At 34.0% G+C, this 22,475-nt stretch overlaps 1 pseudogene; it reads right to left on the bottom strand.

The window, feature by feature from the left end:
- Positions 1-19,595: 19,595 nt before the first annotated feature.
- Positions 19,596-21,255, bottom strand: LOC116119744 (annotated as a pseudogene).
- Positions 21,256-22,475: the final 1,220 nt, after the last annotated feature.

Raw genomic sequence — 22,475 nt, 5'->3', positions numbered from 1 at the left:
TAGATTAAATGAAACATATTGCAAGATCAATTTCTTAAGATGGTTTTTCATTGATTTAGATTTTTTTTGAACTAATTTTTTCCATTGTTATTTCCTTTGACGATAATTATATATTTTCTTATTTTAATCAAAGAAAAAAATATATAATTAGTTATTTGATATCGATAAGCTAAAAAACCCTTCAAATAGGTGGACAAAAATATCCTTAGTTCTACTTTTACTTTTTATTTAAAACTATTAAATAAAGAAATTCTATAAAAAGATTTAATAGAATGATTCACAAGTTTAATTTTGAGAAAAATCTAAATTTTAGCAGACAAAAGTTTTTGAAACACTTATACAAGTCTAAGGTGGCGTTTGGTAACGTGTCTGATAACTATTTAGTATTGATTATTGAATAACTCCGAATGAATAAGATTGAATTAAATATTTATGATATATCTGTTTGTAATTTTTTTAAATCTGATTATAAGTATTAAGTTTTTGCTTTAAGGGTAATGTTGGTTGCAATTTCTTCTGTAATGTGTGGTTGGATATCCAGTAAAGAGGAGTCATACATTTTATCTAGTCTCCATCTTTCTTTGTTTCTTTAGTCTCAAAAACAACCAACCATTTTAGACTTTCTATAGGACCTCTCAAACTTTACCAAATCAAATAAATAATGCACCAATTTAAATTCTCAAAAAAGGATATTTCAACTAAAATTTAGCCATGAATTTTGTGATCCAATTTCAATAAAATATTTTACTACATTTATATCCTTAATTTGAAAAAAAAAAAAAAAAAAAGGTGGCTAAAATCATATCTTTATTACATAATGCAACATGACCCAATAGCGGCTTGAAAAGCCCATGATTTAGAAAAACTGATGTGGGCTACAAGCACCTTGGCATTTTAGTGGAGGGCCTCCTTGGAAGTAAAACGGTTCTTTCTCATATCTCTTTCTTATATTTTCTTTTTGCATTATATAAGATATTTTGCCTCATATTTTGTATGCATCAAATAATTAATATATATAAATTTTAAAAAGTGTTGCCCTAACATTTTATTCATAAGTATATATATGAGTTTTATTGTAACGATTTTATATCCCTATGGGCTACAAATTAATTTTGCGTTAGCAACAGGCCCTTGTTAATTAGATGGCTACTTCTTATGGGAGGCTTGTTACTTTTCCTATTTATGCATTTGGTATTAATGTTTATTTCTGTACATGACATAATAAAATTCCAATTATAAATTATAAATTTTACTTGAAAGGAGAGAAAATAGTTACTAACCTTGGTTAAATAGAGTGTTGCTGATGCTGAGGTCACTATTTGAAATTGTAATAGATTGAAGAGAAGTTATACCCCCAATCATTTGAAGAAAATTGTTGTGAAAAACAGTGTAATAGATACCTAAATTTCTCAAATTCTTGAACGAAGACAACTCTACAAAAGCACAAAAGTAATAAAATATTGTTTAATAATCTACACCAATTATTTTAATATTCTAAATTGAAAAAGAATATTCAATACGATATAGGGGCTAAACTAGAAAAAAAATTCAGTAGGGTTAAATAAAATCTTAAATACAAAATAAAAGAAGATAAAATTACATTAATAAAGAAAGAAGAGAAATAAAGTTGTGTTCAGTTTAATAAGTGTGAAAACAAGAAAATGTATGTTTAAAGAGAAAAAGGTTAGACTAAAAAGTAACTTTAATTAATACATCCTTAGTGTTTCGAAAAATAAATGATCTATAAATCTATAAATCAATTTTCAATTCATACAACTAATCAATTCTCATCAAATCCTTTAATAAAAAATAAAATTCATTTTTTTTTTCATTTTATTTTGTGGAAATTGTAAATAATATTGAATAAATCCTAAAAATTGTCTTTTGTCAATGAATGCATTAGACTAGAGTTTTAATTCCACTTTTTAGTTTTCTTGATCTTTATTTACAAATTATGCAAACTTTCAGGTGACATAAATGCTCCAATGCTTCGAAGAAAGTTTATATGAAAAGTAGAATAATAGAAGCTGAAGTCTACTACTTTGTTGAAAAGACAGAACAAATTTTAGGAAAGTTATTGTGTAATTATGACAATAATTTAAAGGCAGAACAAATTAATGTACTTACTTTCAATATTATTGTAACTTAACGTTATTAGTAACCGCTCCACTAAAGTTGCTATACAAGAATTCAACAGGCTTTAGGGATGGGAATAAGCCCAATGTCTGTAAGAGACTGCTTCCATCACAAATACTCACATCGCTTAGACCAAAAAAAGTCAACTTTCTCAAACTCTTTTCACCTGTGTGTTTGTGAAAATATTCAAACACAAATATCTTAAATGCTTTCTCAGATTGAAAAACAAAGTTCTTTAAATTTGTTTGATTTATTAATTAGAATAAAAATACCACTCTAAAATCTGAAATGTGCTCTTTAGAGAAATATAGTACATGTGTGCTATTGTGCGTCTATGTTGGTAAAGGATGAGAAATGTAAGTTTAAATATTATTAATCATATACCTTTGGAGAATACAAATTTTTTAATCTCATTTCCTCCTATGGAGAAGCTCTCTAAGTTGCTTAAGGAGTCCAATTCTAGCAAGAGTTAAATAAAGTGATTAAAACTAATCAAAAAGCATTTAAGAAGACTTTTAATTTGGTTGAAGGCAATGAGAAAGTCCTTTAATGATGAAAGACCAACTGCAGATATGATAAGATGCTTTTAAAACATTTTTATCATCAAAACTTAATTAACAACTTTCCTTAATCCAACATTAATTACTTTTAGATATCCATAGCCTTCAATATTGTCTTTCTAAATGAATATAAGTTTTATCCCTTTGCCAAATATTATTCTGCTCAACTACTCTACCTTCTTTGTGTTGGTCAAAGAGTTTAATCATAGAGTCAGCTAAAACCATGAGAAAATGAAGAAGATGTTTGGACTGAGTAAACTGAAGTTTCCGAAAGAATCTTATTCAGATCTTTTAATTTACTTTATTGCAATATCTCCAACTCTAGTTTGACAAAGCAAAGAGAGAGAGCCTTCAGTACAAAATAATTTTTATACATGAGAGAAATTAAAGATGAGAGGCAAGCTTACCTTGAAGATAAATATTGTCTTTCAATCCGATGTCATCCATATATAGTCCCTTTAACGATGAGAGAGTAGACACATATGATACACATGATAATATGCTATTTTTGAACATTTTACTGCTTAAGCTCAGACGCTCCAAGTTACTTAACCTTGAAACTGAAATCCGTCCAATAATAATAGTAATAATAATAACCGCACATAGTTTTGTGTATCAATCTAAATATAAAAGTGATAATAAAAGGTATGTCATTTAAAAGAACATTACCATTAAAATGGTTTAGTTCCCTAAACTGATTACAACCAAGAAATAAATTCTCAAGAGATGAATGTTGGCTCAAAGTTGATAAAACGTGGCTGTCATTGCACATATTGTAACTAAGGTTGAGATCCACGAGATTAGTCAAGTGTGATAATCTTTTAAAACCTACAAAGCAATTCTTGTTAATAAAGACATGGAAGTAAAATTTCATTATTTAAAGTGAGGATGGAAAAACCTTCATTCTCAACGCAACCGGCTATGAGATTTCCATTTAAGTAAAGTGTCTCCAGTTCTAGGAAAGAAGAAAACAAAGAAACATTTAGATACCACTCTCTTAATTCCCGATTTCTTGTATTGAAAAGAAAAAGTGATGACACTCTGCCAGTTGCGTTGCTACATTAAACCATTTCCCAGTCACAACAGTCTGAATTTCCATGTCCCTCAACCCAATTTTGAAGATGGTTAGGATCATTGAAGAAATGTTTAAGTTGCAAGAGAGTAGATCTCTCTTGCTTCAAACACCCCTCAATCCTCCATCCTTGTAAAGAAATAAACATCAAAGTCAACATCAGCCACACCCTCACACATTTTAACCCTATCTCTTAATAACATACTAATTGCACTGCTTCTGTGACTATTGAGAGACTAGCTTTGTGCTATTTATAATATTATTAGTTCTCAATATTGTATAGACTAAAAACATAAAAGTATTGCCTCTTAAGTTAACAACTTCATTTGTTGTAGGACATAGAAGAGGTCAATAAGGGCAAAATTAATGCTAGCTCCCACTGTTGTGGAAGGAAAAATCCCACTGCAACTAGCTCGGAAAAATCAGATTAAGCGGTTTAAGACTCCTCTACCATAACTAATTCAATTAAGTAACATTAGATTATTAAATAAATTATATAAAACATTTTATTTTTATATTGTCATATAATGTGTTGTTTGAGTGAATCAATTTTTTTATATTTAATAATTTTAATTTATATACATCCGGATAGTATATATGAAAAGGTATAGGCGCATATTGAAATGAAGTTAATTATTAATCACTTATGAAGATAAATTACGAAAACAATACTTGGTAATATTTTTTATGAGTGAAGGTCAACTGGAGTAACAAGTTTTTTGGAATCTCTCAATACATTATTTCTAGAAGTCTTTTTCTACCTAATTGTTTTCTTCAATTATAATTGATGAACAATTCAATTTAGGTTTTTAATCCTATTACATTAGATAGATTAGTGTTCATAAAATCTTTCGCTCCTTTTTTCCAAAGATTTATTATAAGTTTATATCCTTGTTTCCATTGTGTATGAAGTAAGCTCAAATTATCGTATTCTCTCTTGCTTAATTTTATTGCTTTTTGTTCTTCTGGGTATTGGCTCTTACAATTTTCAATTTCTAAATGGTTTTTTATTCTTGTAGGACCAAGTTGTGGAAAAACCAATTGTCACAACTCATAACATCTATTTCATGAAGACTTACGCACATATCATGAAAATAAAAAATAAAAAAAATTACAAAAATAAATTTACAAAGAAAAAAAAAAAAAAACCAAAAATTAATTAAAAAAAGGACAAGTTGTGGAAGAAAGGTTGGAAAAACCAATTATCAAGAATCAAAGACATCAATTTCATGAAAGAAAATTCAACATAAGAATAGACCTTGACATAATCATCTTATCTTATTTTAGTTATTAAAACTATGTAATTTAATATAGATATTACTCATATATATGCACATGATGAATAATATGGTTTTATATTTGTTCAATTGTTAAACAATTAACATTTATTATATCATTTATATAAATAAAGCTTATTATATCTATAATTTATAAAAATGCTCAAAGTAAAAGAATATATTGGTAGGACTCATCATTTGAGGTGGGCTTGACTCCTCACCCAAAAAGACCTTGTTGAATGGGAGGATTACCCTTTCTTATAAACCAGTAGGCTTGAGCGTGCCTACTCGGTGTGGGACTCCAACACTCTCCCTCATGGTCAAGCCCATATGTTGGGTCATGCCTATTGACGGAGGTAGTTGTTGGCTCTAATTCCTCACCCGCTGGTCAAACACTCAGCTCAACTAAACTTGGAGTCTGATACCATGATAGAATTTAATAAAATCAGTGCCTTTGTCAATATATCTACAATCTGCAACTTTGACGGCACATACTGAACAGTCAGATTCTTGGCAAGAACTTGCTCTCTAATGTAGTGAGCATCTATTTCTATATCCTTTTTTCTTGCATGGAAGACTAGATTTGAAGCTAAAGCCCCGACACTTATATTGTCCCGCCAAATAACATGTTTTATGTGCAGATTAAGGTTGAGTTTAGAGAACATACTTTGAAGCCATGCAACCTCTATAGCAGTTTGTGCTAAAGCCCTGTATTCAACTTTAGTGGGTGACAATGCAACGACTTTTTGTTTCCTGGAGCTCCACTGGATTAGGTTAGGACCAAGATAGACGCAATACCCACTAGTGGATCTTCTATCTTCAATATTACTACCCCAATCTGCATTAGCATAACACTCAATATGCAATGAACTTGTTGGTTTAAACTGGAGCCCAAAATGCAGTGTCCCTTTAATATATCTAAGGACCCTTTTGTAGACTTGCCATTGCAACTCAATTGGGGCTTGTAAAAACTGACTGAGTCGATTAACTGTGAAGCTAATATCTGGTCTAGTTAGTGTTAGGTACTGTAAAGCTCCAATTGTGTTGTAATATAGCCTAGGGTTCTCAAATGGAGCACTATCATCACTACTAAGTCGAGTACCAACAACCATGGTATGGAACATGGGTGAGCATCCATCATTCTGGTTTTAACAAGCAAATTTGAAGCATAGTTAGACTGCATGAGGTGTATACCAGCTACTGTTCTAAGTGCTTCCAGGCCCAGAAAATACTTGAGTGACCCTAAGGTTTTCAAGGCAAAATGAACATTAAAGTCTTCCAACAATTGAGTGATGTAGGCTACATCAGAATTGACAGAAGTATGTAGTTTTGTGTGTGGAGTTAAAATAAAGGATTCAATGTTATGTGATTGATCAGAAGATGTCACTAAAGTAGTTAATTCAACTTAAATTTGACAAGTCGGCAAAGTGTTAGAGGAAGGAATAACAGGTAGTTGGGAGACTAAATTATGATTGATTGAGGTAGATGGGGAAGAGCTTGGTTGATTGGTATGTAAGGTAGGTCTGGATTTTACAATAGCAAACTCATGTGCAAATAAAGGTGAACTATCACTAGAATTATCAGGAATCTGAGAAGCAATAGGTGAAGATAAATCAGAAGTACGTGAAGGAGATTTACCTACTGCTGAAGAGTGAGCATCGACTGCTGGAGTATGTAGGAAAGTCTAAGAGCTAGTTACTAATTGGGGGATAAGGCCTGTTGGAGACGAGGTATGTTGTAAAATGATACAAGGCAATGTTGATGCATTATTGTGACAAGAACTAGTTGGATTTGATGAAGGATCAGAGTTAGGTAGGACAGGTGACTTATCAAAGATTTGAGAAAAAGGAAATTCATCTTCATTGAATTGGACACTAGGAGTGATGAAGATTTTACCATCAGCCCGTAAACATTTATAACCCTTGTGAAGTAAACTATACCTACAAAGACACATTTAGAGGAATGAAAATCAAATTTGTGACTATGAAAAATTCAAAGGAAAGGAAAACAAGAGCAGCCAAAGACTTTAAGGCTGTCATACATAGGAAGTTTATTGAAGAGTTTGTGAAAGGCTGCTATTTCAAAGGCTAGCCACTAGTATTTTAAGGGCATATAGGCATGAGCTAACAAGGTAAGTCCTATTTCAATAATATGCATGTGTTTCCTCTCACTACGGCCATTTTGTTGGTGAACATAGGCACAAGAGTATCTAGTTTGAATACCATTTTCAATGAGGTAAGGAAGTAGAGTTTTATACTCACCTCCCTGATCTGATTGGAGGCACTTTAGTTTAGTTCCAAATTGCCTCTCAGCAAGGTGGTGAAATTTAATAAAAGTTGATTTAACTTCGGCTTTAGTCCTAAGAGGAAACAGCTAGGTGAAGAGACTAAAATAATCTAGAAACTGCACATAAAACTTGAGCCTTTCTACTAAAGTGACTGGGGCAGGACCCTACACATCACTATGTACTAAAGATCAAGGTTTAGTGGCATGAGATTGGGACAAGGGGAGTTGCTTTGATGAAGTTTTCCTAGCTGACATGCATCACAAAAATTAGACAATGGGGTAGGCAAATTTTGGGTTGTAGTGTGAGAAGTGGACTTGGGAAGTGTTGATAATGTTTTATGCACAGTAGTAGAGTTGGGATGACCCAATATTTTATGCCAAAGCATGTGTTGATGTGAATGTTTGTCAACAGTCAAACAATTAGGTTCAGATACAACAGAGGTTCGATTATCAGAAGTGCAAAAAGGAATAGTAGACTTTCTTTCATCAGACATGCAGTGTGTTCAATAGTTGGTATATTAGACTCAACTACAGATCCATCATTATGTGTTTTAGTAATATTGAAGATAGAACAAGCATTGGAGTCTGCAGGAATACATTGTGACTCATAACTAGAACAAGAGGGATTACATTGTGCTATAGAAACATAAACTTTATCATAGCTAACATTTGAAATTGCAGCATAAGTTTTATTGACATTTTCAACTAACTCTAAAGATTGATTGGACAATTGAGGCATGGACACAAATTTTTTTTTAAGTCCACACACAAAACTACATACTTCTGTCAGTCTTGATACAGACCTACACACTACTCAATCCCAATCCATCTTCACCTATTCTCATCCAATTTCATTACCTACTATTCCACTACCATGTACTCTACCCAGCTGCCAACTAGAGGTTGATCTTACTGCTTCACAGTTCACCAATGTTCAACCCTCTGCTCCCATTAATTCTCACCCTATGCTTACAAGAGCTAAAGCTGATGCTGGTCATACTAATCAAAGTTGTGAGTCCTTGGATCATGTTGTTTACCTTACAACCAGTTAGCCCCTTATAGAATCAGAACCCATGACAGTTGGTGAAGCACTGAAAAATACGTTTGGAAAGAAGCTATATAGATAGAGTTTGATGCTCTAATTAGGAACAACACCTAGACTCTTGTCCCTCCTACTACAGACATGAACATTGTGGGCAATAAATGGGTTTTCAGAACAAAATTGAATGCTGATGGTACCCTACAGAAGTACAAAGCTAGACTAGTGGCTAAGGGATTCCAGCAGACCCTTGGGTTGGACTACTTTGAAACTTTTAGTCTAGTTATAAAGCCATCCACCATCAGAATAATTCTTACTTTAGCAATGACCAATGCATGGGATATCCAACAAATTGATGTCAACAACGCCTTCCTTAATAGAACTCTAAGTGAGACAGTGTTCATGCAGCAGCTGAGTGGTTTTGAATCAGCAGTTTACCCCTTATTCGTGTGCAAGTTAAACAAGGCTCTATATGACCTTAAACAGGCCCCTAGGGCCTAGTTTGATAAACTCAAGGCTGTTCTCCAAGACAAAGGCTTTCAAAACTCAATTTCAGATTCAAGTTTGTTTGTTCTTAAAAGATCATCAAGGATAATCTATGTTCTTATTTATGTAGATGATATACTAATCACGGGTTCTAATGTAGCCTATATCACTCAGTTGTTGGAAGACTTGAATGTTCAATATGCCTTGAAAACCTTAGGGTCACTCAAGTATTTTCAAGGCCTAGAAACACTCAGAATAGTAGTTGGTATACACCTCAGGCAGTCTAAATATGTTTCAGATTTGCTTGTTAAAACCAGAATGATGGATACTTACCCATGTTCCATACCAATGGCTGTTGGTACTCGACTTAGTAGTGATGATAGTGCTCCATTTGAGAACCCTAGCCTATATCGCAGCACAATTGGAACTTTAGAGTACCTAACACCAACTAGACCAGATATTAGCTTCATCGTTAATCGACTTAGTTAGTCTTTACAAGCCCCAACTGAGTTGCAATGGCAAGCCTGCAAAAGGGTCCTTAGATATATTAAAGGGATACTGCATTTTGGGCTCCAGTTTAAACCAACAAGTTCACTGCATATTGAGTGTTATGCTGATGCAGATTGGGGTAGTAATGTTAAAGATAGAAGATCCACTAGTGGGTATTGCGTTTATCTTGGTCCTAACCTAATCTAGTGGAGCTCCAAGAAACAAAAAGTCGTTGCATTGTCACCCACTAAAGTTGAATACAGGGCTTTAGCACAAACTGCTACAGAGGTTGCATGGCTTCAAAGTATGTTCTCTAAACTCAGCCTTAATTTGCACATAAAACCTGTTATTTGGTGTGACAATATAAGTGCCGGGGCCTTAGCTTCAAATCCAGTCTTCCACGTAAGAACAAAGCATATAGAAATAGATGCTCACTACATTAGAGAGCAAGTTCTTGCCAAGAATCTAACTATTCAGTATGTCCCATCAAAGTTGTAGATTGCAGATATATTGACAAAGGCATTGTCTGCTATTTAATTTGCTGAGCTGAGATAGAAACTAAACATGACTACATTGGCTTGTACTACACACTGATTATTAATGTCTTGTTTTTGATACCCCACCTGCTTGAATTCAGTTCAAAAAGCTGGAATGAATACAGAAGTCCCACACAAAAGAATGAAGTACAACATAAAACACTGCATAGTCATTTACTGTCTGCTATGATTTTTTTTTTTTTTTTTTGTTGGTTGGTTACTTACTCAGCTACTTTAAATGAGGATGTTGATCAAAGAATGTTAAAGAAGAACTGAGGTGGTAGCAAAAGAAGAGAATTTAGTTTGAGAGGGGATGCTGACCAAAGAACTAATGAAATAGCAGAGGAAAAGTGTCCAGTTTGAGAGGGGATGCTGGTCAAAGAACTATTGAATAAAACTAATGAAATAGCAGAGGAAGAGTGTCCAGTTTGAGAGGGGATGTTGACCAAAGAACAAAAAGATCTAATGCAATAGTAGAGGAAGAGTGTCCAGTTTGAGAGAAGATGTTAATCAAAGGATAAAAGTGTAAAGATCTCAAATAGTAGGAGGAAAATGATATTCTACAGAACGGTGTCATTTTGTGTATAACAAAATCAGTTGTAAAGCAGCTAGTCATCTTTACTTTGTATAAAAGGGGGTATGTTCCCTTCACTATTAACTGTTACGAATCCACTCTTCAATAAAATTAGTTACAACTTTCTCTATGCCTTTAAAATACTGGTGGCTAGCCTTTGAAATAGAAGCCTTTCTCATCAACTGAATGCCCACTGATGTCTTAAATAATGACACTCCTTATAACAAACTCTTCAATAAACTTCCTAAGTATGACAGCCTTAAAGTCTTTGGCTGCTTTTGTTTTCCTTTCCTTCGAAATTTTCATAGTCACAAATTTGATTTTCATTCCTCTAAATGTGTCTTTGTAAGGTATAGTTTACTTCATAAGGGTTATAAATGTTTAAGGGCTAATGGTAAAATCTTTATCACTCTTAGTGTCCAATTCAATGAAGATGAATTTCCTTTTTCTCAAATCTTTGATAAGTCACCTATCCTACCTAACTCTGATCCTTCATCAAATCCAACTGGTTCTTGTCACAATAATGCATCAACATTGCCTTGTATCATTTTACAACATACCTCATCTCCAGTAGGCCCTGTCCCCCAAGTAGTAATTGGCTTTCAGACTTTCCTACATACTCTAGCAGTTGGTGCTCACTCTTCAGCAACAGGTAAATCTCCTTCACATACTTTTGATTTATCTTCACCTATTGCTTCTCAGATTCCTGATAATTCTAGTGATAGTTCACCTTTATTTGCACATGAGTCTGCTACTGTAAAATCCAAACCTACCTTACGTACCAATCAACCAAACTCTTCCCCATTTACCTTAATCAATCATAATTTAGTCTCCCAACTACCTATTATTACTTCCTCCAACACTTTGCTGACTTGTCAAATTGAAGTTGATTTAACTACTCCAGTGACATCTTCTGATCAATCACACAACATTGAATCCTTTATTTTAAGTCCACACACAAAACTACATACTTCTGTCAGTCCTAATACAGACCTACACACTACTCAATCCCAATCCATCTTCACCTATTCTCATCCAATTTCATTACCTACTATTCCACCACCATGTACTCTACCAAGCTGCCAACTAGAGGTTGATCTTACTGCTTCACAGTTCACCAATGTTCAACCCTCTGCTTCGATTAATTCTCACCCTATGCTTACAAGAACTAAAGCTGTTGTTGGTCATACTGATCAAAGTTGTGAGTCCTTATATCACGCTGTTTACCTTAGAGTCGGTCAACTTTCTTGATTTTCTATTTTTCTGTCAAACCCTAAGCTAGATTCACAATCCCAACCTTCTCTGTCTCATAGAATTTGGGTGCTCCTATAAGACTTAAGAGACCAGACGTCATGTATGAGTATCAAAAAACTAATCTCTTTTTGAACTTTCATAAATTTCCTTAGTTTCAAATCCTTTTTCTAAAAACAAAGTGGTGCACATCATAAATACTAAATCTTAAAATCGTAAAGCCAATTGTCACGGCTCATAAACATCTATTTCATAAAGACTGACTCAAACATCCTAACTCCTAAAACTTAATGCAATTTCCATACTTGATTTTCCAATAGGGCAAGAAGTACCTACCCAAAATTTATTTAATGTAGGGCCAAGTCATGGAAGAAAGGTTGGAAAAACCAATTATTATGGCTCAAAGACATCAATTTCACGAAAGCAAATCCAATACAAGAATAGGCTTTGACACAAATATTTTATCTTTTTTTAATTATTAAAACTATGTAATTCAATATAGATATTACTCATATTTATGCACATGATGAATAATATGGTTTTATACTTTTTCAATTGTTAAACAATTAACATTTATTATATCATTTATATTAATAAAGCTTATTATATCTATAATTTATAAAAATGCTCCAAGTAAAAAAATATATTGATAGGACCCGTCTCAGCCTTCTCTATCTCATAAAATTTGGGAGTTCCTATAAGACTCAAGAGACCAAGACAAGTCGTGTATGAGTATCAAAAAACTAATCTCTTTTTGAACTTTCATAAATTTCCTTAGTACCAAGTCCTTTTTCTAAAAACAAAATGGTGCATATCATAAATTCTGAATCTTAAAATCTTAAAACCAATTGTCGCAACTCATAAACATTTATTTCATGAAGACTGACTCAAACATCCTAACTCTTGAAACTTAATGCAATTTCCATACTTGATTTTCCAATGGGGCAAGAAGTACCTAGCCAAAATTTATTTAATGTAGGGCCAAGTCATGGAAGAAAGGTTGGAAAAATCAATTATCATGGCTCAAAGACATCAATTTCATGAAAGCAAATCCAATACAAGAATAGGCTTTGACATAATCATTTTATTTTATTTTTAATTATTAAAACTATGTAATTCAATATAGATATTACTCATATTTATTTACATGATGAATAATATGGTTTTATATTTGTTCAAGTGTTAAACAATTAACATTTATTATATCATTTACATAAATAAAGCTTATTATATCTATAATTTATAAAAATGCTCCAAGTAAAAGAATATATTGATAGGACCTGTCCCAGCCTTCTCTATCTCATAGGATTCGGGCGTTCCTATAAGACTTAAGAGACCAAGATGAGTCATGTATGAGTATCGAAAAACCAATCTCTTTTTGAACTTTCATAAATCTCCTTAGTACCAAATCCTTTTTCTAAAGACAAAATGGTGCATATCATAAATTATGAATCTTAAAATCATAAATACTGGTTTCAGACCCTATAAACACAACATATGGAAACTATGGGTAATAGACCCTCAAGTAGTTAAAGATAGAATATGCCACATTACACACAAAATGGACTGATGTTGCATGGGCCCAACCTCCATTGTGGAAGGTCATCGCTCCGGACAATCCCTGTGGTCAACTCGGAGGGGAAAATTTTAAAAGGGTGAGTTAAAAAAATACTCAGTGCATGGATGATTTTTTAAAACATTTTTCAAAAAATCATAAAGTATGAAAATAAGTACTTATAAATTGTTTACTTTATTAGTTCATTTCTGTTATAGTAAAACTGATAATTGATAAATGATTTGATACTGTAAACTAATAACTGTTCTAATATTGTAAAGTCGAGAACTGATGTGATACTATAAAACTAATAATTGATACTGAAGTTCTCTCCACAACTAGTACCCAGGGGAATATCTATCATACTTGGTGGGCGACTCACACACAGGCAAAGTAGGGAAAAATATGTCATACCTAGAAAGCTCTAACATCACACGGGCAAAGCAACTAAATCTGTCATACTTGGCGGGAAGCTCATCGCTCAAGTGGAGCAACTAAATTTGTCGTATGTATGCGTACAACCGATAACTAAGATCTGTAAATCTGTATCTGAAAATCTCTAAATTTGATCTCTAAGGGTGGGAAACTACTATAAATCTTATATTTATTCTAATACATTTTTGTTTCCTCAAAATGTAGGCCTTTATAATTATAACAACATTATAATAATAATTTTTGATATACTATTATGTGGCTAAAATGTAAGCAAAGAACATGATATTACTTTTAAATTAACTGTACTAAGGACTCAAATGAAACTTTACACTTAATCATTAAATACAAATTGCAACTCATGAACTAGGGATGGGCACGGGTCAAGGCGAGGTCAGGGACCCTTGTCTTCAGGACATACCCATGTGCCCAAGTGGATTCCCCGAGCCTGGCCTATCCCTGGGATGGGAATATTGGGGAATCCCTAGACCCAACCCATAGGGGTTTTCATTTTTAAGACTTAAAATTTAAATAGAAAAAATGGTAATTAAAGGAGAAATGCTAATATAAATTAATATGTTATAACATAACTAGAAGACTTAAAATTTAAAATAAATAAAATAGTAATTAGGTAGGATTGTCACAACCGAATAAGTATAAATTAATATTTTTAATTACTACCCAAATAATCCTGACTCCGCCAATAAATGCATTAGACTAGAGTTTTAATTCCAATTTTTAATTTTATTGATCATTATTTACAAATTATGTAACTCTATGGAAAAGGCAGAACAAATTTTAGCAAAGTAATTGTTTAATTATGACAATAATTTAGGATGTGTTTGGTTGGGGGTAATATGACATTGCCGAGGTAATGTCATCTTATATTACTTGATTCCCACGTTTGGTTGTCAAGTAATGTAAGATTCTGATAATCTTCTAAAACCAATAGTAATTACTGTTGGTTATACATGAGGTAATTTGATTACCTCTATTTTATTAGGTGTTTTAAGATTGCTTGGTAATTTAATTTTGTTACAATTTTACCCTTATTAATAAAATTTTAGGACAAAAATGTCCTTGTTATCTATACAATTTACAATAAATTTATAGACAAACAATTTATAATAGATGTGGCCGTGAAATGGCCATAGATCTGGCCGTGAAAAGGTCAAATCTTTGGCCGTTTCATAGCCACATCTTTGGTCATGAAACGGCCATACATCTAGTCATTTCTGGGCATGGATCATAGATCTATGGCCAGAAACGGCCTTACCGATGCATGACATGTTAGTGAACGACCCAGTTACGTAGCGGAAAACAAAAACATAAACTACATGGATCGTTCCTTAGAACCAAGATCCGGGTACAAAAATCACAGTTTATACATTATAAGAATCTGCAGAAAAATCAGTTTGAAGTTTAGAAACCATACCCACGTTTGAAGGCTCCTCCAAGTTGTCTCTGAACGTATTTTGCTACTGACCCAAGTGTAGGATCGAACCGATGAAGTCCACACGAAGACAATCGCAAGGAACTAAGAAGGGATTTGCTAGATCCTCTTAGCCTTAAGAACAAAGAAGAAAATCAAAGAAAACTTTGATTATTTGCAAAAGCAAAATTGGCGTGAGAATGAGAGTGTTTTGGGGTTGTGTATTCTCTTTTTCAATGAAAGAATGAATGAATGAAAAGTCTCTTTCATTTTCCAACTAAAACCTTTTCTTTTATAGTCAAATTTCAATTGCCCTATTCCCATAGGGAATAGACTTGGGCTCCAACCCAAACACCCCATGTTACCAAACACTCCCAATTAGATATTTATTTTATTTCATCATTATCTTCAATTAAAATCAATTAATATATATTTAATATATATATTAACATTTAACAATAATGATAATTTATTTAAATATATGCGAACACAAATTTAAACGTAATTTTACTTATTTAATTTTTTTAATAAATTAAATAAAGGCTACGACCTCAACAAATTTAATTGCACTGTGAAATTACCAAAATACCCTTTCCCCTAAAAAGACGAAAACGCCCTTCTTTCTTCCTGAGTCTTAAATTATCTTCTATGTGTGTGGCCCATAGGCTCCTCATCATACCGGTAGTATATAGTATCGCGATTAACACCAATTAATCGTCTCACTAATACACAGACCAAGATTGGCCCCTAGCAAGGCATCATGGCCATTCGATAGATTCGGATTCAACAAAGTAGCTACCTATCAATGATATGGTTACCATACAATTCGATCCTTTCATCATCCGTTATCTCGATGAGACGAAGGCATAGAAATAGTGTCAACCTTCGGTTACTCTCGATATTATGTATTCAGTTTCTGGACCAATGACCTATATTATAAACTGGATAGAGCAACAACTCAATCCCACTGTGGCCACAGTTTTAGTGTCATTGCCATATACTGAATTGCGCCGTGAGATAACTTCTCCCATACCTAGGAGTGATGAATCCTCTGTCAATCCACCATAGTCTTGATACACTCCTTGATGCAGCTAATCACCACCGTATTGACAGCTCTGAATAGAACTGCGTTAGGCTAGTGTCAAACTGCACCAATCGGTGCACAAGCCACTCTGGTGATCTCAAGTCTAAGGATTACATTCACCACCATTCGTTAGAGGATTTGTTCCACAGACACTGGGGTTACCATCCATATGGAATCCTCTGGTGGGTCTGTTCAGTGAACTTGTTGCGGTATATCCGCCTACAGCAAGCACCCATGTGTTGCACTAGGTTGTCACCAAGCAACCTTGACAAGTGAGATCAATCATTGCCTTTCGACAGAGTCATTCAACACTATGATAGCCTTACCGTATTATCTGTGTGCATACTTCAGAATAATACTAGGGCTACGGACGTTTCTAGAATGGCCACCATATGTGCCATAGGGTTCTCACTATCAAGATTTGAAACACTTGATACTCTCGTCATGGTTCTACCATTCTAAGGAGATATATCAATACATATTGCAATAATAATGATTTACGCGATAAAGAATAAAATGCCTTTTATTAGTGATTAATGAACATTATTACAAAGAGTCAATTCTACAATAATTGATTGGCTCTAGGGCATCTACTCTAGCATGACAGACTAGATCCGACAGGTCATGCGTCATTCCGGTGACTATCGGCGGTGGTGGCTGGCTGCCGGCAGTGGCTTGGGGTGGGTGGGGGTGCTTTTTTTACAAATTAAAGTTTTATATGTCTGGGGTATTTGAGCAAAATTTCAAATGTAGGGGGTTAAAAGAAATGATTCAAAAAATAGGAATAAAAATAAAATTATATTAATATTTAAAAAGGAGGGCAATTCAGTAATCTACATAACATACCAACCAATTTATCCTCCCAACCAAACATATCAATATAACATACCCACCAATTTATTTCAACCTACAAACACATTTCCCTAAACATTCCTAGTAATCTTCAAGGTAATCTATCTTTCCATTAATATAACATTCTCAGTAATACAACATTCCACGAACCAAACACACCCTAAAGTAATGTTTTTCTTTTTCTTTTTCTTTATATTTTTTTCAGGCAATATTAATGTACTTACCATGAGTAGCAAGTGTTCCAGTAATGTTATTTTCAATGAGAGCAACTGTAATAACTGCTGTAAACTAGTACAATGCATGCATAATAATAATAGAAAATGGGCCCAAAACTTTTCTTTTTATTATAGGTAATAAGTCTTTTATACACAAAGAGCATTATTTACAAAATGCCATTTAAAAAGACAAGAACAGGGGAAACAGTGTAGCTATTGGTCCTCGCTTGCCGACGCCCCTCCGACTGCATCATCACCTAGATCCTGCATCCACAAAGGAAAATAACGGGGTGAGCACAAAATAATGCTCAATAAGTAAACCCTCTATCTGTCTATCCCCGTATGTATTTCTCTTAATTCTTCCCTTACACTTTCTGTTGTTTTCTACTAAACGTCATGATCTCATCCTACCGGAGGTACGGCCGGATGGCATTCACACAGCACCATCTCACTCTTCATGACTGTCGGGTGGAGTTCACACAGCACCAACCCGCTCTTAGTGACTACCGAGTGGGGATCACGAAGCACCTACCCGGTTTTTGTAACTATCGGGTGGAGACCACAAAGCACCTACCCGTTCCTCATGACTTTTGGGTGACGATCACAAAGCATCAACCCCTTTCTAATAACTATCGGGTGACGATCACAAAGCATCAACCCATTTCTAATAACTGTCGGGTGATGATCACTAAGCATCAACCCGTTTTTAATACTCTTCTCATTCACTCTACTCTAGCACTTCTCATTCTCTCTACCCTTAGAGTAGTTGCATCCACAAAGTTCTCTACTCATAGAGCAAGTGCATACACAAAGTTTCCTACTCTTTCTTAGGTCACTTCTCAATGCACAATTAATGCCTATGGATGGTTCATCTCCACTAATGCACTTATGAAATGCCAACATGCAATGTTGCAAGAATTAAGGTTCACTACTCATACTCAAACCTCTATTAGGCATTTCATCAAACAACTCAAGTGCATAACAAAACTCTACTATAACAATGATTCTATGTCTTTCTCTAACCATCCAAAATAGGAGAAAACTCCCCCACATAGCCATAATTCCTGCCATAGAATAGCACTTCCAAAAAGGATTTCTCAATATCCTTCAATTCCATCTCAAACTACATTTCCAACCCACATCTCACTTCTCACAATTGAAGTGTATGAAAAACCACAAGCAATAATAATCTCCATAACATAGCATATAACATGTATATAACATACATACATAAATGCTATTAAAACTTAATCAAGAAAATTCTCAAATCTCAACTTGGGTTGGGATTTACTTACCTTGTTATGGAGAGATCTCACTAGCTCTTCCTTTCTCTTGGTTTGCTTGACTCTTTCTCTACTCTTTAAACAAATGAACCAAAAGACCTTAATATTCAAATATACATAAAATCTCACAAAGCTTCACATCCAAAGCAAGAATCCTTACCTTAGGATGCCTTAGATTAATTTTCTAACCCAAAACACTCCAAAAGCCCACTAAAAATCCTTGAACAAAAGAAAGAGAATTTGAGAGGAAGTAAGAAAGGAAAGTGGCGATGGAGAAGAAAAATGAAGGGTTTGCAATGACTTAATTCCTTTTAATGAAATTTATGCACAAGCATTCCCATTTTGCCCTAACTCTTCCTTGGGAATTCCATCTATATCCTTTGATTCATTACAAACACACCCCCATATCAACATATTCTCCATGAAAATTCCTTACATTTTACTCCCCACTTTTCCTACTAATTAGGGGTAGAATGGTCAAATTGCCCTTAGGGAAGAAAATATCTAAAACTTAACAAACATTTTGGTCGGCCCATCACCGCGGCGAAGAAGATTCTGTCACCGCGGCGAAACTGTCCAGCAGTTTCCCATGGCTTCAACACCTCTTCGCCGCGGCGAAGATTCTTCTTCGCCCTGGCGAAGCCTGGAACACTGAACTTCTTCTATTTTCAACCAATTTCAAAGGAAGCGTTCAACATATCACTCAATCAAAGGTCAACCAAACAATAATACTAATAAACCAACTCAAATAAAAGCAAAAGAAGAAACATTAGCTACGTACCTCAAGTGGGGCGTTACAGCAATAGACTGTAGGGACGGGAATGAGCCTAATGTTTGTAAGAGACTGCTTCCATCACTAATACTCATATTAATTAGACCTAAAACAAAATTACAATTCGAGATACAAAAAGTATATGAAAATTACAAAGTAAAATAAAATGATCCACGAACGCATCTCAACATCATTCTTAATACAAAGCTCAACTCCATCTTCATCTCCAAATTAAAATTCAGCACCTGCCCCTATCTTTGAATCCTAAATTCCATGGCGGCGTGTGTGTTGCCAAACCTCACCAATGTAACTTGCCACCATTCTTTCTCCATCATCATCTTCAGCCACACATTCATCCTGGTCTTGTTCATCCTTAAAAGGCCATTCCTTTACAAAATGTTTGCTATCAAGAACTACTTGGCTTGCTCAACCCACAAGTTTTGATCTCGGGTTTTTCAAAAGCACATTCCTATACAAAAACACAACTTCACTGCTAACATCAGCTCCAAGCTCAAAGGCTTCAAGTTCTTCACCATTACTAAGCTCATGAATTGTGTATTATAATAACCAGTGCTTGGATTCACTACACGACGCACAATATGATCTCCAACAATTACGTTGTTCATAGATTTCAATACATAATCAAGTAAACCAGTGTCGCCAATTTGCTTCCTGGCTGCTTCTCTTACTTCCATTTGACTCATCCCACTGCGACCAACCTTCTTTGCTGTCTTTTCTAACAATACATTCACAATCACTTCTACTATAGATTCTAGTCTTCCTGCAGACCATCTACATTCCATATTAGCAATCAAACTAGTGAGCTTTCTGTAGTTTGAATACCTATTCCTTATAAACCTAAAAAGATCTTTTAGTGTGGCCAATTGGGTTTCACTCTTATCTCTATAGCATTGAATTATTTGCTTAATTTTGCTCCACACTTGTTAGTGTTTCAAAAATTTTGGATGATTTTATCGAGTTTCAAAGAGGCAAGGAATTTAATTGCTCTGTTGTAGTCATGCTCTACAACTCCAAAGCTTCCATGGTAGAATATGTATCCCCATCTACCAAACCATGGATGCCCATATGCAACTCCATTGAGTAGGAGAAGATCCATGGACTTCTTCTTTGACACATCTTCAACAGTGATTTTCCTGCCATAACTAGCGTTTGTTAATGTTCACAAACACAAAGAAACTAAACCAATAAGGGAGTTTATATTACCTGGTATGAAGAATTGTACAAATTCGGTCCCAGAGGTCCATGATTTATGTTCCACAAAGATACTTAGAACCTCCTTCAATCCCATTAATGTAGAGCAAATGGCCAAACCCATTACGATGAATTAAGCCATGCAAGAAATGATTTTGTTTTTGTATATCGTCATCCTTCAAATGCTTGTTGTTCTAGTCATTATCATGCAGTATAATCACATGATATTGTCGTTCTAACACAATATGACTACTCCAACCTAACCACAACGAAACTTCAAATTCTCAATCAAACCAAAACAACAACAAATCGAACACAAAATGGAGCTTAGCCAATCTAATAAAAAATTACAACAGTAGGGCATTGCAAAGTATTTACATCCAACACTAAAACAGATAACCTAAAACAACAAAAACTAAACCTAAAATCTCAAAATTAACCAAAAAAAAAAAAAAAACATTCAGGAAATGAATCCAAATATTAAAAGTAATAACAAAACAAATGAAAAGAAGTTGAACCCACTTAGTAAATTCAAGAACAAAAACAACAGAGGGCTAACCGTTGTGTCTACAATGATCACATCAGGGCTGAGGAGAGTGCACTCCAGTGTCTTCAATGGTGTAAAGAAGGATAACAACATTGCAAAAGTTGCAAACAAGAAGAGTACACCAAATGGGCATGCCTTTAAAACTATAGTCTTCAAGTTTGCCATATTGTCCCAAAAAGAGACGAATATTATCAAGAAAAGGACTAGTGGGAGTAATGGGGCAACCTGAGTCACCAAACGTGTGGAACTCGAACAATTTTGAGGTCTTGTTTCTCTTATTGCAAGATTGAAGAATTGGGATCGACATTTTTGAATCTAGTGAAGCATTAGTGTTTGATTTTTGAAATTGTTTTTGTTTTGTTTAACTAATTTTGTTGGGGATGTTAGGGTTTTCAAAAGCTTATTACGGAGGAGTAATGCTAAATATACAAACAAATCTTACAAAGATTTGTATACAAACTGATGTGGCAAAAAATAAATGAAAGAGTGAATATGATGATTTTGACTCTTTGTATTTACTCTTCCACTCATTTTCTACCACATTAGTTTATATACAAATCTTTGTAAGATTTTTTTGTACATCTAACATTATTTTATCATAGAGTGTGGTTACTAGTTAGTCGTTAGGTTCCTTCTTGCCATTTTGAATTTTGAATTTTGAAAAAATTTGAATTGTGGTAAGGCACTAAGGTAGTAATGCTACAACAACTAACATTCTCACTAACACCCTTATACCGACTGACGTGGTAGTTGATGTGGATGATGCTAATTTTAGTAACTAGTAAATATAAATGTAAATAAAAATCATTTAACTTGTAACATTACTAGGAAATAAAAAAAGAATCATGCTACAAGATTTGGAAAAGGGTAATACTACACTGATAAACGAATATCACCAATTTTCTCTCACAAACGTGACATGGTAGCTGATAATTGGTTTCTGATGAATTCATCAAAGAAACCAATTATCAAATGTCATGTCGGGTTTGTGAGATTCGTTTATCAGTCTATCTTTGTTGTTTGGGAAAATATACATCATTTCATCGTCTCTTTGCCTAATCTTTGGCTAAGAGATTTGGCGAAGAAATATGGTCATCTCATGTACATACAGCTCAGCCAAATTTTCCACCATTGTTGTCTCTTCACCTGAAGCTGCTTATGAAGAAATGAAAACTCATGATCTTTGCTTTACTCAAAGGCCTTTGGCCTAATTGAATCACTATATATATAATTTGTTTTATAAATCATCAAATTGAGAAAAACAAAAATATTTTAATTACCCATCTGTGGGTAACCTAGACGGTTAGAATGAATTAAAGATAGTGTAGATAGACACACAATCTCATATTCGATTCTCCATTTGAGCATCCGCAATTTAAGTAAGG

This window comes from Pistacia vera, unplaced genomic scaffold (assembly GCF_008641045.1).
Source record: "Pistacia vera cultivar Batoury unplaced genomic scaffold, PisVer_v2 Contig1252, whole genome shotgun sequence".
NCBI lineage: Eukaryota > Viridiplantae > Streptophyta > Magnoliopsida > Sapindales > Anacardiaceae > Pistacia > Pistacia vera.
Note: the sequence above shows the minus strand (reverse complement) of the source record. Positions and strands in the feature narration are given on the sequence as shown.